This window comes from Lissotriton vulgaris, chromosome 9 (genome assembly GCF_964263255.1).
Source record: "Lissotriton vulgaris chromosome 9, aLisVul1.2, whole genome shotgun sequence".
Taxonomy (NCBI): Eukaryota; Metazoa; Chordata; class Amphibia; order Caudata; family Salamandridae; genus Lissotriton; species Lissotriton vulgaris.
The window spans coordinates 1059777229-1059791467 of record NC_141697.1 but is presented as its reverse complement, the minus strand read 5'-3'; the positions used below and the strand labels follow the sequence as shown (position 1 = coordinate 1059791467).

The following is a 14239-nucleotide window of genomic DNA, read 5'->3' as shown; positions in this document are numbered from 1 at the left end:
GCAAGGTACACATGTAGGGCGCCCGCTCCGAATTTAATCAGGAGTTCTATGTCCAGAGTACTGTGCTGCACCGCGGGGCCTGTGTCACTCCACTGAGCGTAGGATACCACTTTTAGCACATTCCTAGATTATGCCACTATCCCCTTTAAGCCAAGCCCTGTACTGGCAAAAGGGACACTTGTATTTTCAGCTTCCTTATAGGAGAAAATTCCAATGCATAAAAAAATGCGCTGTATCTTGACCATTTCAAAACCTACTTACTCAGAATTTTAATTTTGGTAGTTTGTGTTTCATTTTGGATTCCAGTATTCAAATTTTTCAATTCTTTGAGGAGTATCCGAAAATCATATGCTAATAAAATATGCCACACTTCAATATAAAAACTTAATTTGTATTTTAGAAATGTAAGCCCAGAAGTCAGAACGCTGCTTCATTTGGAACTCCAATTTGAGATTTCGACACTCATGTACAAAGATTCCATTTAAGGAATCACAAATTGCGAAAAATAACAATTCGCAATTTGCGATTCATTAAAAGAAATTAACGAAAATTGATTTGTTAGAAGTGGGTGCAATTTGCACTCCGACGTCTAACGAATCTATTTGTATTTTGCAAACCAACCTCTTTATTAGTAGGTTGGTTCTCAAAATACTGATTCGGATTGGATCGCAATTCAATGTACATTACAATAACAGGCATCGTGGCTAGCTGGGGTCAGCTGACTATCCTTTCAAATACCAAATCTGTATTTATTCTCAAACCCAATAAATGATTTGGGGACCGATGTAGGTAAAACCGAAATACAGAGTCCTTAGTAGCAAATTTTACCGATTCGCAGTTAAGGACTCGCTAAATTGAATGTAGGTAGGAATCGCTAAAATATTAGCGATTCCTTAACATTCCTTAATAACAAATCCCAAATTGAGATTAGCTAATAAGGAATACCTACTTATTCATTCCTATGGGCTAGGAGGCCCATAGGAATGAATGGAAAGATATTCACTGTTAGCGATTCGGTATTAAAGAATGGCAAATAGCGGGAGCTATTTCAAGGGTGCCAGGGTGTCAAAAGGACACCCTGTTGCACCCCTGAAATGTGCATGTGTGCACATGTGGGGCACATACATGCCCTAAGGGCATTATTGTGTGCCACATGGCACTTTAAAAAAAGCAAAAAAGTTATTTTTTAAAGGAAATCGCTAATTACCACCAACTTGAAGTTGGTGGCAGTTAGCGATTCCTTAAGGCTAAAGTGCACTTACTTTTGTGCTACTTACATTGCATTTAAGGAATCGCAATTCCCGATTCTTTAAACGCAAGAGCAAAATAAGGAATCGCAATTTTGCGATTCCTTATTTTGCTAGCAGGTTTAAACTCACCTACATTGCTCGCAGCCAAATAGCGATCGGTAACTCTGGAATTCTGCTAATTTCAGCGTTACCGATCCCTATTTGGCCACTTCATCTGGCCCTCGGTGACATGTTACCGAATCGCTATTTGGGTTTGGTGAATTAAAAAATGTCATTTTGCGGTAAGAAAACTTTGTATTTTACGAATCAGAGTCATAACAACCGTAACATTGCTTGGTACATGTGAGCCTTGGTTTCCAAATTCAGATTCTGTGGGAGTCAAAATTACAGGCATACATGATTATTTTTTTTGCTTGGTGAGGCAGTTATATTCCGAATCCCAGCAGTGTTACATATAAACATGAATGGTTCTTTTTTTCCAAAATGTCAAGCGAACTCAACTCATATGACACCTTAATGCAATCCTGCCTGTTCAGCCAATGACCCTTCCTCAGCTGAGACATCTACACTTGTACTAAAATATTTATGATACTATGCAGATCAAGAGGAGGTAATTTAGGAAAAGTCATCCCTTGCTGGTTTGATACCAAATATATCATTACTAATTAGTCATGAAATACTTAGATCGGAACAAGAGGGAGCCCCCTAGGTACAATGCACAAATATACCGCTAGGCATATAAACCTACACCTATTTGCTTCCGCCAGTAGCATCTTGTCCAAATAATTACAGAATTACTATTTACCAACATGGACACTGTTCGGGCCTGATCGATCACCCAACAGCCATGTGCTAAATGGCCACAGGGTCCATTGTACGAATACCCTTCTGTGATAAGGCAGTTGCAAGGAATCAGTGGGTTTCAGTGTGAGTCACGAGCAGGGATGTAACGCAGGATCCTGCAGCCCCTGTGGTGCAGAGGGGCCCCCAACCATTCTGCTGGGCCCTATTCATCCCAAGACCATTGCATGTGTGAGATACGGGAGACTCGGGGGGGCCCTTTTCACATTCGGCAGGGGATGACATCATTTTGTGTTACACCACTGGTCCCTAGTACTCAGGTCTCCTATGTCTTACACTGAGGCACAATGATGAGTGTGAAATATCTGCAGTGACTTCAGTCTAAACAACTGTTCTCTCCTCCTGACCATAAGATTCCAGCAGGCAGTTAAAAAATACAACAAGTGTTTCAACTGCTTCACCATTAACGTTGAGTGAAAGAACCAGGAAATAACATTCAAAGGGCCTTTGGCATTGCTGACCTAAGTTTATAAAGGCATTGCAGATTTACATAGGAGGTTCTTATATTTCGGTTAGGGCATGCAGAAATATCACACAACATCTGGCTATTACAACAAAGGCACATACATTGAAAACAAGCTATACCTAATGGCTTTGCCAAACCTTGTTTTTTTATTAGAAATATTAACGCATGTAGCAGGGATGCAAACATATAGAAATGCCCTCTTAAAAGATATAATTTAATTGAGCATGTTAATCAGTGTGACAGAACATGTCTGGACTAAAACATAAAAGAGAATAAAGTGACACCAATTAGAAAGCTAAAACGAGGCTCTACTCTAGGTCAACAGTGGTATGGCATCTGCACAGGTTATTACTGTTTTATATATCTTGTACTTAAATAAAGTACTGAAATCGTTATACGTGTACTAACTCTAATACATTATAATTTGAAACCATGAGAGGTCATGTTGGAAAATCACATCCTTATATTACTCATTGCTCTGCTAACACACAAATGTATCTTTTCCCTCTTTTCAAATTGTGGTATTATTAGCCTCTTCCCAATACCAAGTTGCTGTATAAGGTTAGGAATGTAGTAGAAGCCACACAGTCACACTTTTGTTTCATGGACGTAATATGTTATATATAATTTGTGTATGGAATGGTTGAAACACAATGACTCCTTTAAATGTGGATGTTTAGATTTGGTACACCACCAGGCACCGTTAACTATTGCAAAATATCAATCATCCGGAAGTGTTTCTGAGAGTCAGAAAAGCTGACTTTTTCGACATGTGATCTTGTAACTGAAGAAAGTGAACCAATGGTTTGTTAAATGATTGTTCGGTGCATACTAGTATAACCATTGGAACACTCCATTTAAATACTCAAAGGGAGAGTAGATGGTCTGCCAGAAACACTTGTGATAGTGGGTGATGTGTTTGTGAATACTGAAGTACTTAATTGTTGTAAGAAACCTTTTACAAATTGGATTTTCAGTAAAATATTTGGAGTTCAGACTATTAAAAGTGGAAAAGCCAAGAACTTTCAGTTTTTTCCTTGTATGATGAACACTTGGTGTACTTCTTCTTAGTTGATGACAGCTCATGGCGACGATAGAAACGCCCCTCTTCTTGTTGGGTCTTCAGCCTTCTCAATGGGGTGTTCATTGTTGTTGTAATTGAGTCCATCTGTCTTGCTCCTGATCGTCCTTTTTTCCTTTGACTTTTCAGTGCATTACAGTGCTTTTCAGGTAATTGGGTCTTGCATTATATGTCGAAGGTATGAGAGATTCAATCTGGTTATGTGTGCTCCAAGTTCATGTTTAAGCTTGATTTGATCAAGGATACATCAATTTGTTTATCTGCTTTCCGCTGTATTCTTAGAAGGCTCCCCCAACAAGACTTCAAAGCACGCATGCTGTTCCTGTTTTCCTTTGTTCAACTTTCACGTCCTTACAGTGTCATGGGGATTGTGAGGGCTGGTACAATTCTGACCGTTGTTCTTATTTAAAAATCAGTGCATTTGAAAATCTTTTTAAAGTCTTTTCATCACATATGTGCCTAATTTTTATCTGTAGTATATGTTTTGTCTAGTGGAGCTTTTATCATTCATGGTTGGTCCCAGGAGAGAGAAGCTATCCATCACTTTTCTTCACCATCAAGTTAAAAGCAGGATGTTGCATCTGTTGGTATTACTTATTTTCTTTTACATTTAGTTTTAGTCCTATTCTTTCACTGTACTTCTTTTCTTCCTGTCATGGGAGTTCTCAGGTCTTCATGACTTTCGGCTATGAGAGTTGGGTCATCAGCATATTAGAGTTAGGTCATGTTTTCTTTGCCAATGTGGATTTCACGCACTTAGACCCCATTCAGGGGACCACGGCGCAGGAAGGGCCTACAGGGCCTTAAACATGGGGGTTGAGGTCATGGACACAGTAGCTAGCATGGGAATCGACATTGGCAAATCTAAAGTATTGCGGAAACCCTACCGAGTAGAATTCTCTGACAAAGACTTAGAAAACATGGGGGGCGCTAGAGGGCGCACACGCGGAATGGCTGCCTAGCATAGCTGCTCCCACACCTTGGCCACTCATCCTCTAATAATCCTCTACCACAGGCGCTCTACATCTCCAATAACCCTGCCGCCTGAAGCGGATTACTGTCCCCCGTACTCGACCAAAAGCCTGACCTGCTGCTCGCGTCAGGGACGGAGCTTTCGTCCGGTGAAATCGGACCGACGGCACCCTGGTGACCACAGACTGCGGGGGCCGGCTACCAGACGCTGCGTGAGGTCGGGGCTTGCCATGCGGCGGTAGGCCCGGCCCGCCCCGAGGCTTGCTACTCCTGAGCGTGCCCACCCGGGCTCTTGTCACCCAAGCCGACTGGGAGCCTTTTTCCTGCCTGCTCGTCCCCAACGCCGGGAGTGCCTGTACTGGATGGTTTTGCTGCTGGGCTTGCCGGTGACCAGCGCGGCTGTGTGAGGAGTCAAAGCACGGCCGGCGGATACTGGAGGCTGCCATTACGGGCTACACGCAAGGTGGGTGGCCCTCTCCCATTGTGGCGACCCCACGGAATTGCTCCTGCTGGCCGGTGCCGAGGGCCGGAAAAGTGCTTAGGCCCACGCGCTGTTGCAGCACTACACTGCTTCACCCTTAGAACCCTCTCGCTTGACTGCCTCCCGGCATCCTCGGTGAACGCTGCAGCTGCTCCATTACACGGCTCCCACTGCTACCGCTTCTTGGACTCTGCCCTGTCTCGCCATTAAGCCATACCGCGGCAGGCCCGTCTTCCCGCTGCGGCCCCGGGGACTGTGCTCTCGGTTCTACGCGCTGTGCCACCATTGAAGCTGCCAACTCCTCAGGCTACCCACACCATAGCGGCCTGGCCTGCGCCTTCTGGCTCCTGCGTACCGCTCTGGTGGCACTGTCACTCGCTGGGGCTGTCAGCCTTCACCCTCCTGATCGTGCCCACAGTGGCACACGCGTGCTGCGCTGCTCTTCTGGACCGCGGCTGGACACCCCAGGGGACAAAGTGCCTGGAATAAGATCCTACTGTCCCGCGTTTTGCCATATTCCTCAACTGGACCCGGTGGGCGCCATTCCAGTGGGGCCTTGGCGGACGGAGGCGCCAAATTTTGGGGTCAAGATGGTTCGCCCTGAGAACCGCCAAATGAAAATCAGCTTCGATGGCGCCAAGAAATCTACGAAAACGGTCCCTGTTGATCCCAATCCTGGAGCCGCTACATCATCCGCTGTTTCCTCCCCAGCCAAGGAACTTGATCTACAGCACCTGTTCCAGGAAATGCGACAGGGATTTGCAACTGTGGTGGAGAAGGTGGACGGCGTGACAGCCAGGCTAGACGCTCTAGCCCACAAGGTGGACCGGCATGAGGAACGAATCACGGCCACGGAGCAACGTATCTCTGATGCGGACGACGTCACCTCTACCCATACCACCCAATTGGCCCGTATGGACAATCTACTCAGGATTATAGCGGCGAAGAACGAGGATTTGGAAGCCCGTAGTCGGCGCAACAACATCCGCGTCACGGGTATTCCGGAGTCCACCAACACGGGCAGGATGGAACTGTATATCGAGAAGCTTGTCAAGGGATCATAGGTGAGGATGCCTTCTCTCCACAATTCATCATTGAGCGAGCGCACCGGTCGCTAGCACCAGTTCCCAAACCTGGTCTACCGCCTAGACCAATCATCGCCAAATTGTTGAACTATCGCGACCGGGATGTCGCACTGAGAGCTGCTCGCACTCAACGATCCCTCCAATATGATGGCATCACTTTCTCCATCTATCCAGATTTTACCCCAATGGTGCAGGAGGAACGGCGTAAATTTCTCCCTGTGAAAAAGAAACTACGCGACGCTTAACTGGACTATGCCTTACTCTACCCAGCGAAGTTACGGATTACGCACCAAGGGAAACAGCGATTCTTCCGAATCCCCAAAAAGCCGAGGACTATCTGAAATCACTTCGCAGGGCCAGGGGTGGTGATCATGCTGCTGCGGCGGACCTGGGGTATGGTGATCCACCCGCTGCGGAGGACTAACACTGACTATGAACCTTTACTTGCACCGCGCCTCTGAAGATGCTACCTGCAGTGCCTGTTCGCTCCTGTGGTAACGTATGCCAAGATCCGCTTGCCCAGCCCTGGCCTCCATCGAGGGCGGTATAGTTTCGGAGGCCATTGGCGGGTACAGTGGTTGGGTGCCCTTGATGCTGTTACCCTATCGGGTGTACCCCATGCTAACTGTTAACCTGTTGAAAACGGGTGTTGAGGGGGGGGGAGGGACTGAGGGTGGGACTGACTGGCTGCAGACATGATTGGGATGCTGTAGTGGGGGGGAGGGGGGGGTTTGTTGGGGGTGTGATGCCTGCGCGCCGAATGATGTATTGGATTTTGTCATGCTCTGTGGTTTCGATTGGTACGAGCGATTTGAAAGTTACTGACTCGTTATGCTCAGAGGGAGATGTATCACTGTTCTGTCTTCCATGGCGGTCTTAGGGGCTGATGTACAGTTACATTGCATGTCGTGGAATGTTCGTGGGCTGAATAACGCCCAGAAATGTCGTGATGTGCTAGCTTACCTCACCAGGCATAACGTGCATGTCGCCATGCTCCAAGAAACGCATCTGTCGCCACAAGTACAGTCCACATTTGCATGTAAGTGGGCTGGTACCCGCTTATTCTCATCTTATTCCACATATGCCAGGGGGGTTGCCATCCTACTCCGGGGTACTGTTCCGTTTCAGAAATGTGGGGAACTGTCGGATAGGGAGTGCCGTTACGCCTTACTGTGGGGGAGAATGGGGCGTGATACCGTCACCTTCATAAACTGCTATGCACCCAATGTAGACACGCCCTCTTTCTTCACTACACTCTGGGGCAAAATCATGAACGTCGGCTCCCGCCATGTGATCTGGGGTGGGGACTTCAACTTGCCGTTGGTGCCTAGTCTGGATAGAGCGGATGGGGCTTGTCATTACAAGCCCAGAGCGAGGGAGGCTCTAGAGGGCATTATTGCTGAGGGGACCCTGGTGGACATATGGCGATGCTTACAACCGACTAGACAGGAAGGCACTCATTTCACGTCACTGACGGGCACATGGGCACGGTTAGACTATTTCCTTGTCACACCTGGGGTTGCACCGGAGGTACTGAAAGTCACTCACCTACCGAGAACATACTCTGACCACAGCCCTGTCTTGATGCATACTCGGATACCCGAGTGGGAATGCCCTAGGCCCCAATGGCGTCTACAGCCGGCGGCCTTGTTGGATACCTTATTCCGGTCTGAGCTGGGGGAGGAAATAGCAGACTTCTTTCCAAGAAACAAGGGATCAGTGGACTCGGTGGAACATATTTGGGAAGCATTTAAGGTCACTGTCAGAGGGTATTGCATGGCCAAAAGCTTCGGGGTCCTTCGAGACATACAGGCCACCATCCGTAGACTGCATGGGGAGCTGCGGGCACTGGAGGTTCGGATGGTCGCGGAGGATGACCCTGCACTACGTGCGGAGTTTAGGGACAACCTGACTAAATATGAAGAGGAAGCTGACAGGGAAGCCAAATTCAAGGGTAAGCACTGGCAGGCTCGAAGATACTGTGAGGGCGACCGACCGGGGAGGGCTCTTGCTGTGTTGACACGAACTTCCCGAGATCGCAATACCGTCCTTGAACTCACTGATGACCAGGGACACAGAATCAGGGATTCAGACGCACTACTTGCCACCTTTACTTCACACTACCATACACTTTACACTACCAGTGCCCCAGCTGGCCTACATTATGCTGATTATTTGGGCGAAGTGGCGCTCTGTTGGCTTAGCGACGGAGATAGGGCCTTCTTGGCGGCACCGTTTGAACTGGACGAAATCCGTGAGGCCATTATGTCCCTTAAGAATGGCAAAGCACCTGGGCTGGACGGTCTTCCGGCCGAGTTCTATAAAACATATATTGACATCATGGCCCCAGTCCTTCGCGAAGTCTATGAGGAATCGCTGGCAGACGGAGTCCTCCCAGGCTCCATGCGAGAGGTATTTATCACCTCCCTCCTTAAACTCGGTAAGGACCCCAGCTCCTGTGGCTCCTATCGTCCTCTGTCCCTCCTGAATTGCGACGTGAAAATACTAGCTAAAGTCCTAGCCACCAGGCTATCCCTACTCATGACCAGGATTGTGTTACCTGACTAGTCGGGGTTCGTCCCGGGCCGTTCCACCTCACATAACCTGCGTACCTTATTTTCACTACTCCGCACGGTCCATCCGGATCTCCCGATGGCTGCTGTCTTCTTAGATGCTACCAAAGCATTCGACTCTGTCGAATGGCCCTACTTGTTCTCAGTGCTGGCGAGCATGGGGTTCCCCAAACTTTTTCTTTCCTGGATACAACTCCTCTATACGCAACCGACGGCGAGAGTCCTCATTAATGGTCGCCTCTCCCACTCAGTGGCCATCACAAGAGGCACGCGTCAGGGGTGTCCCTTGTCCCCCCTCCTTTTCGCGATTGCAGTCGAGCCACTGGCCTGTCGGCTTCGTCAGCTGCACCGCGAGGGTGCAGTACGATGCCTGCAACGCCAGATAGATGTATCATTATACGCAGACAATATAACGCTTTATGTTAAACACCCACACCTTCACCTCAACCCCTTATTGCGAGAATTTGTGGCTTTCGGGGGTATGTCGGGGATACATATAAATTGGTCCAAATCACAGTTCTTCCCCCTCACCGATTCAGTAGTCGACTTCCCTCTTGACTACCCACTGGAGTGGTGTCGATCGGAGCTCCGATATCTAGGCATACAAATATCGCGGGATCGAGAGGAGACACTCCGTTCCAACTACGGGGTGGCAATCACGACCCTTACAGCATCGGTTTATCGTTGGATCGCATTGCCGCTATCCATGGCTGGTAGAGCTTCCCTTATCAAGATGGTGGTGCTGCCTCGCTTCCTTTACCTATATCTTAACATCCCGTATTACCCGGGTGCTTTTTTCTTCAAAACGTTGAAGTCAGAGCTCTGTCGCCTGTTCTGGGGGGGCAAGGCCCCACGGCTGAAGTGGTCTACTCTTATACTACCTTACGAATCTGGAGGCTTTGACGTTCCCGATCTTGAGGCCTATTATCTTTGCGCGCAGGCCCATTATGCGTTCCACTGGATGGTCCCCACGCCATTATGCCGCAGCTCGCTGTGGAGGACTGGATAGTACACCCTGTCCCGCTCAATGGGTTACTCCACTGCCCGGAGTCTGAGATCCAGACCCCGAACACTTCTGTCTCCTGCACTTTGGACGCATGGCGCCGCCTGGCTAAGAGGCTGTCTTGCTCCTTCCCTTATTCCCCCCGCCTTCCCCTGACATACCACCCTACACTCGCACTATTGCAGGAACGAAGCTTTCGGCTGCTTTGCGAACGGTTAAATATTGCCTATGGGGCGATCTAGTTGGCGAATAAAACTTTCAAATCCATGGAGATACTCTTTGCTACGCATGATCGCTCCCCGCTATATTCTATTATCTTCGCCTCCGGCAGGGGATGAAAGATATCTTACCTGATTACCCAAGTGAACCAGAGCTATTTCGCCCGTTGCACTTTCTACTCAGTTCGCAGGACGGTGCGCATCTGGTCTCTGGCCTCTATCGCCAACTTCGCTCAGACACCGACCCTCCTGTGACGGGCGCTAGAGCGTCCTGAAGTGCGGACCTGTCTTCCACGCTTACTGATGAACAGTGGCAATACTGTTGCTCCCTTACGGCCAGGATATCAGCCAGCAGCAGACTGAAGATGATACACTATAAGTTCCTTCATCGGCTCTATTATACCCCGGTCAGAAAATTCTGATTCCACCTAGCTGATACTGACAGATGTGAGCGATGCCGAGTGGCCCATGCCGACTTTCTGCATCTGGCCTGGGAGTGCCCTGCTGTCCAAGCGTACTGGCAGCAGGTAATCGAAGCTCTTACAGCAATAACCAAGTTCACTATTGAGGCGGACCCGCGTCTCGTACTCCTGGGACACACACCGCACATACCGAAATCCAGCAGGAAATTCATTGATACTGCTCTGCCCTTGGCTAAGCGATGTGTGGCATGTCGATGGGGCCGAGGCAGGGCACCAAAGTTTATGGACTGGATCTCGGACATGACTTACTGTCATGTTAGAAAAAGGTAGGGCTAGGACCTTTCTCAAGTTTTGCCCGGCGCTAACCGCCCTTGTACCATTCAAATTACCAAGCAATGAGGCAGGCGCCGGAGACCAGAAGGCAGGAAACAGAAGTTTATTCCGACGGAGCAGAACACATCAGATCAGACAACAAGGTATCGTCTCGAGGTGCTCTAACAGTCTCTCGGAGACCTGGCCTCTTATACACTGGTTTATGGCATGTGACCTTCCGTTAATACAATCAGATCTTTGTATAGCACGAAAAAGTCATCCCCGTAATCCACGTGTTAATCCCACCCCCATATATCCTCACAATAGGGGTCCTCAACCTGCTGATAAGAGGAGGGGGTCATCACGCAGTGGAGTGTGTTGTCGAGTCTTAGGATGTGTGCGCCTGATCATGTCACAGGGGTGGGGAGGTCTGGATCAATAGAGGGACCTTTGAAAGAGAGCGACCTCATACAAAAAGAGCAGTAAATGATATCTCCCGGCTTAGGCAATGGCCTCGGACCTGTGTGGACAGTCGGACACGGGGTGAGGGGCCATCAATGGAGAGGTATTCATGCTGCGTGGACAATCCAGTGCAGGAGGGAGGTTTATCAACAGAGGGGCATTCATGGCAGGGGAGGAGGTGTTGGTCAGGCGCTGGCGTGACTCCCAAGGACAGGGTCATGCAGAAGGGTCGTGCTCAGAAGGAGGAGGAGGGGGAGCCAGGGTGCGCGGAGGATGCCTGCTGGGTCAGAGGGGACGTGCTGGCGATCGATCGTGGACAGGGAGACCATGATATCTAAAAATGGCTGCCGTGCGTGTAGTACATAGGTGACAAGCTGGCGCAGATGATGTTCAGATCGCAAACTAAAATTCCACAGTCCTCCCTTTTAACATGTCTCGCCAACTTGTCAGTTCGGATTTATCCCCATAAGGCCACGTAGTTCTACTTCATAGAGGGGGCTCATGTGCTCATTTCGGAAGTCCAAAGTCTTTGGGCACATATAGCTAGAAAGAAGGCCGAACAATGGTGGCAGACATTGAATACCTAAGCAACACCCACATAATATTACAATAGGTATCAGCACGAAGGAAAACAACTTCCAACCCCAATTTTTCAAAGTGTCCCAAAACCAGCTCCCAAGCGACCATCCTTCCTGCTCTTGGTGAACCTCTGAGGACAGTCTGTGGAGGTGTTCAATGGCTTTGTAGACTGAAGGCGAGTTGTCAGGTACGTAGGTGCAGCAGCTGGATCCGATGATGCGGCATGCTCCTCCTCGGTCGGCTAGGACTACGTCTAGGACGAGGCGGTTTTGAAGGGTCACAAGGCGGACCGCCTGAAGTTCCGCAGTGTTGTTAGCGAGGATGCCAGCCGTGATGTTGATCGTTGTTTCTACAGCCTGGGTCAGATGTCGGATAGCACGGCTATTTGCCATTGGACCCCACAGAGGAACAAGTCCCTTTGCTGCATCCAGGAACTGTGCTCCGGTGGAGTCGGTTTGTCCAAGGTCGTCTGCACGCCTCTGCCGGTGGTGGTTGGCAGGGGCTACATATGTGGGTGGAAGAACGAAGGCAATATAACAGGTGCCCTTCCATCCTCTCGGGAGCCAGGTGTAAGCCTTGGTGCCACACACAAAGTACATATTCGGAGAAGCAACAAAAGAAGGGGGTTCAGCTGAGTCCAATGTTCTGGTGACTCGGCAGGCGCTGTAACCCACCAGCTGCGTTCCCTGGCCTTCTAGGCACACAAGGCCAGTGACATTGATCACGGACAGAGCCACAGTCAGGGTGGCGGTAGTTTGTTTCTGCAGATGAGAGAAGGTGGTTCTGGCTGGATTGTGGAGCACCTGTACTTCGACCCGTTCTTTGGCTGGAATGTTTTTGATGAAGGTGGTGCCTGCGAGCGCAGGACATAGGGCAGCTGAAGTCGTTCCTGTTTTGTTCAGCCAGAACCCAGAGTAGAAGTGTGACACTGTCCGGCTGGAGGTGGCATTGTCCCTGTGGCTTTCTTGCATGAGGATCAACCAGGCGAGGCAAGAGCCATGAATCGAGAAGGGTGAAGGGATGAAGGGGATGGAGTGTCCAGTGGCATGCGGGAGCAACCCACAGATCCAACAGTTCGTAGCATTTGCAGCAAGGTTATGTTGGTGCAACAGTTGCACGAAGGAATTGTTCCAGAATTCCCTGCGCCTTTCTCGGAGCTGAGGCGACAGAGAGATTAGGTGATGCTCTTTCAGGGGTGTTGGCTGTGCAGTAGGTAGCAATGTCTCATGAGCCGGTGTGCTCTCTTCCAGAATCCAGAAGGAGGTCATGAGAAGGAGGCAGAAAAGGAAGACAATGAAGAGTGCAATTGTCTTTGATTTGTGCAGGTTGTCAGTCTTTGGATTTCTATACTGGGTATTTCCCGTTGCTTCCATCATCTTCTTATCTGGCGCTTCCATCATCTTCTTATTTGGCGCTTCCATCATCTTCAAGGGGGCTCGGTAGCGGGCAGAACCACAGACTTCGTTTAGCTTCTCTCCCGGTGACCCTTAGTTGTGTGTAGGTCACCGTTCTGAGATTTAACTTAGTCCGTGGCCTACTTAGCCGAAGCTCCCTCCTTTCGACGCAGGAAATACCCTTCTCTGGATGGCACAGTAGGATCAGAGAATTTTGCAAGTTCGAGTGCCTCAGTATCTGGATAACAGTCCAATATCGGTCGGTCTTTGCTCAGGAGCTCTTCTTGGGTGTTGATGCTTTCTGTCGTGGCCAGGTTTGCAGAGACCTTCCGGCAATGATGCGCGTGCAGCCAGTGCCTCTTCCCCTCCACTCGGAGTGCCGTTCGGGTGGTGATCAGCACTTGCCAGGGGCCCGTCCACCGAGGCTCCAGACTCTTGGTTCGCTGGAAATTTCGTATCAATACGAAATCTCCCGGTTGGATGTCGTGACCGGGGCCCCTGGAAGCATCGGGGATGGCCTGCTGCACCTGTTGATGAATGACAGACAACGTTTTAGTTAACTTGCACAAATAATCAGATAGTAGGACGTCTGGGACGTCATGAATGGAGGTCGGTTTGGGAGCAGTCCAGAGATTCATTGGCCGCCCGAACACGACCTCGTAGGGGGTCAAATGGTGCTTGGTGGGAGTGGAGCGCATTGATAACAAAGCCAGTGGGAGGGCATCCGGCCAGTTAAGTCCAGTGGTGGCCACTATTTTTGCCAGTTTCAGCTTGAGTGTGGCATTGTGGCGTTCCACTAGACCAGCGGATTGGGGGTGGAAGACCGCATGGAATCGTTGCTTCACCCCCAACCCTTTCAGGATTAACTGGATAACCTCAGCTACAAAGTGGGGGCCATTGTCGCTCCATAAAATTCGGCAAAGGCCATAGCGAGGGAAGAATTCCTTCAGTAGTACTTTGGCAGTAGTCATGGCAGTGTTGTCACGGGTTGGATAGGCTTCTACCCATTTGCTGAAGGCACATACGATGACTAGTACATACTTCAGGTTTTGGCATCTCTCTAGTTGGATGTAATCCATC

At 49.3% G+C, this 14239-nt stretch overlaps 1 protein-coding gene across 1 annotated transcript in view; it reads right to left on the bottom strand.

The window, feature by feature from the left end:
* Window positions 1-14239, bottom strand: part of GLYCTK (glycerate kinase) — a 115179-nt gene that overhangs the window by 46639 nt on the left and 54301 nt on the right. The window lies entirely within an intron of this gene.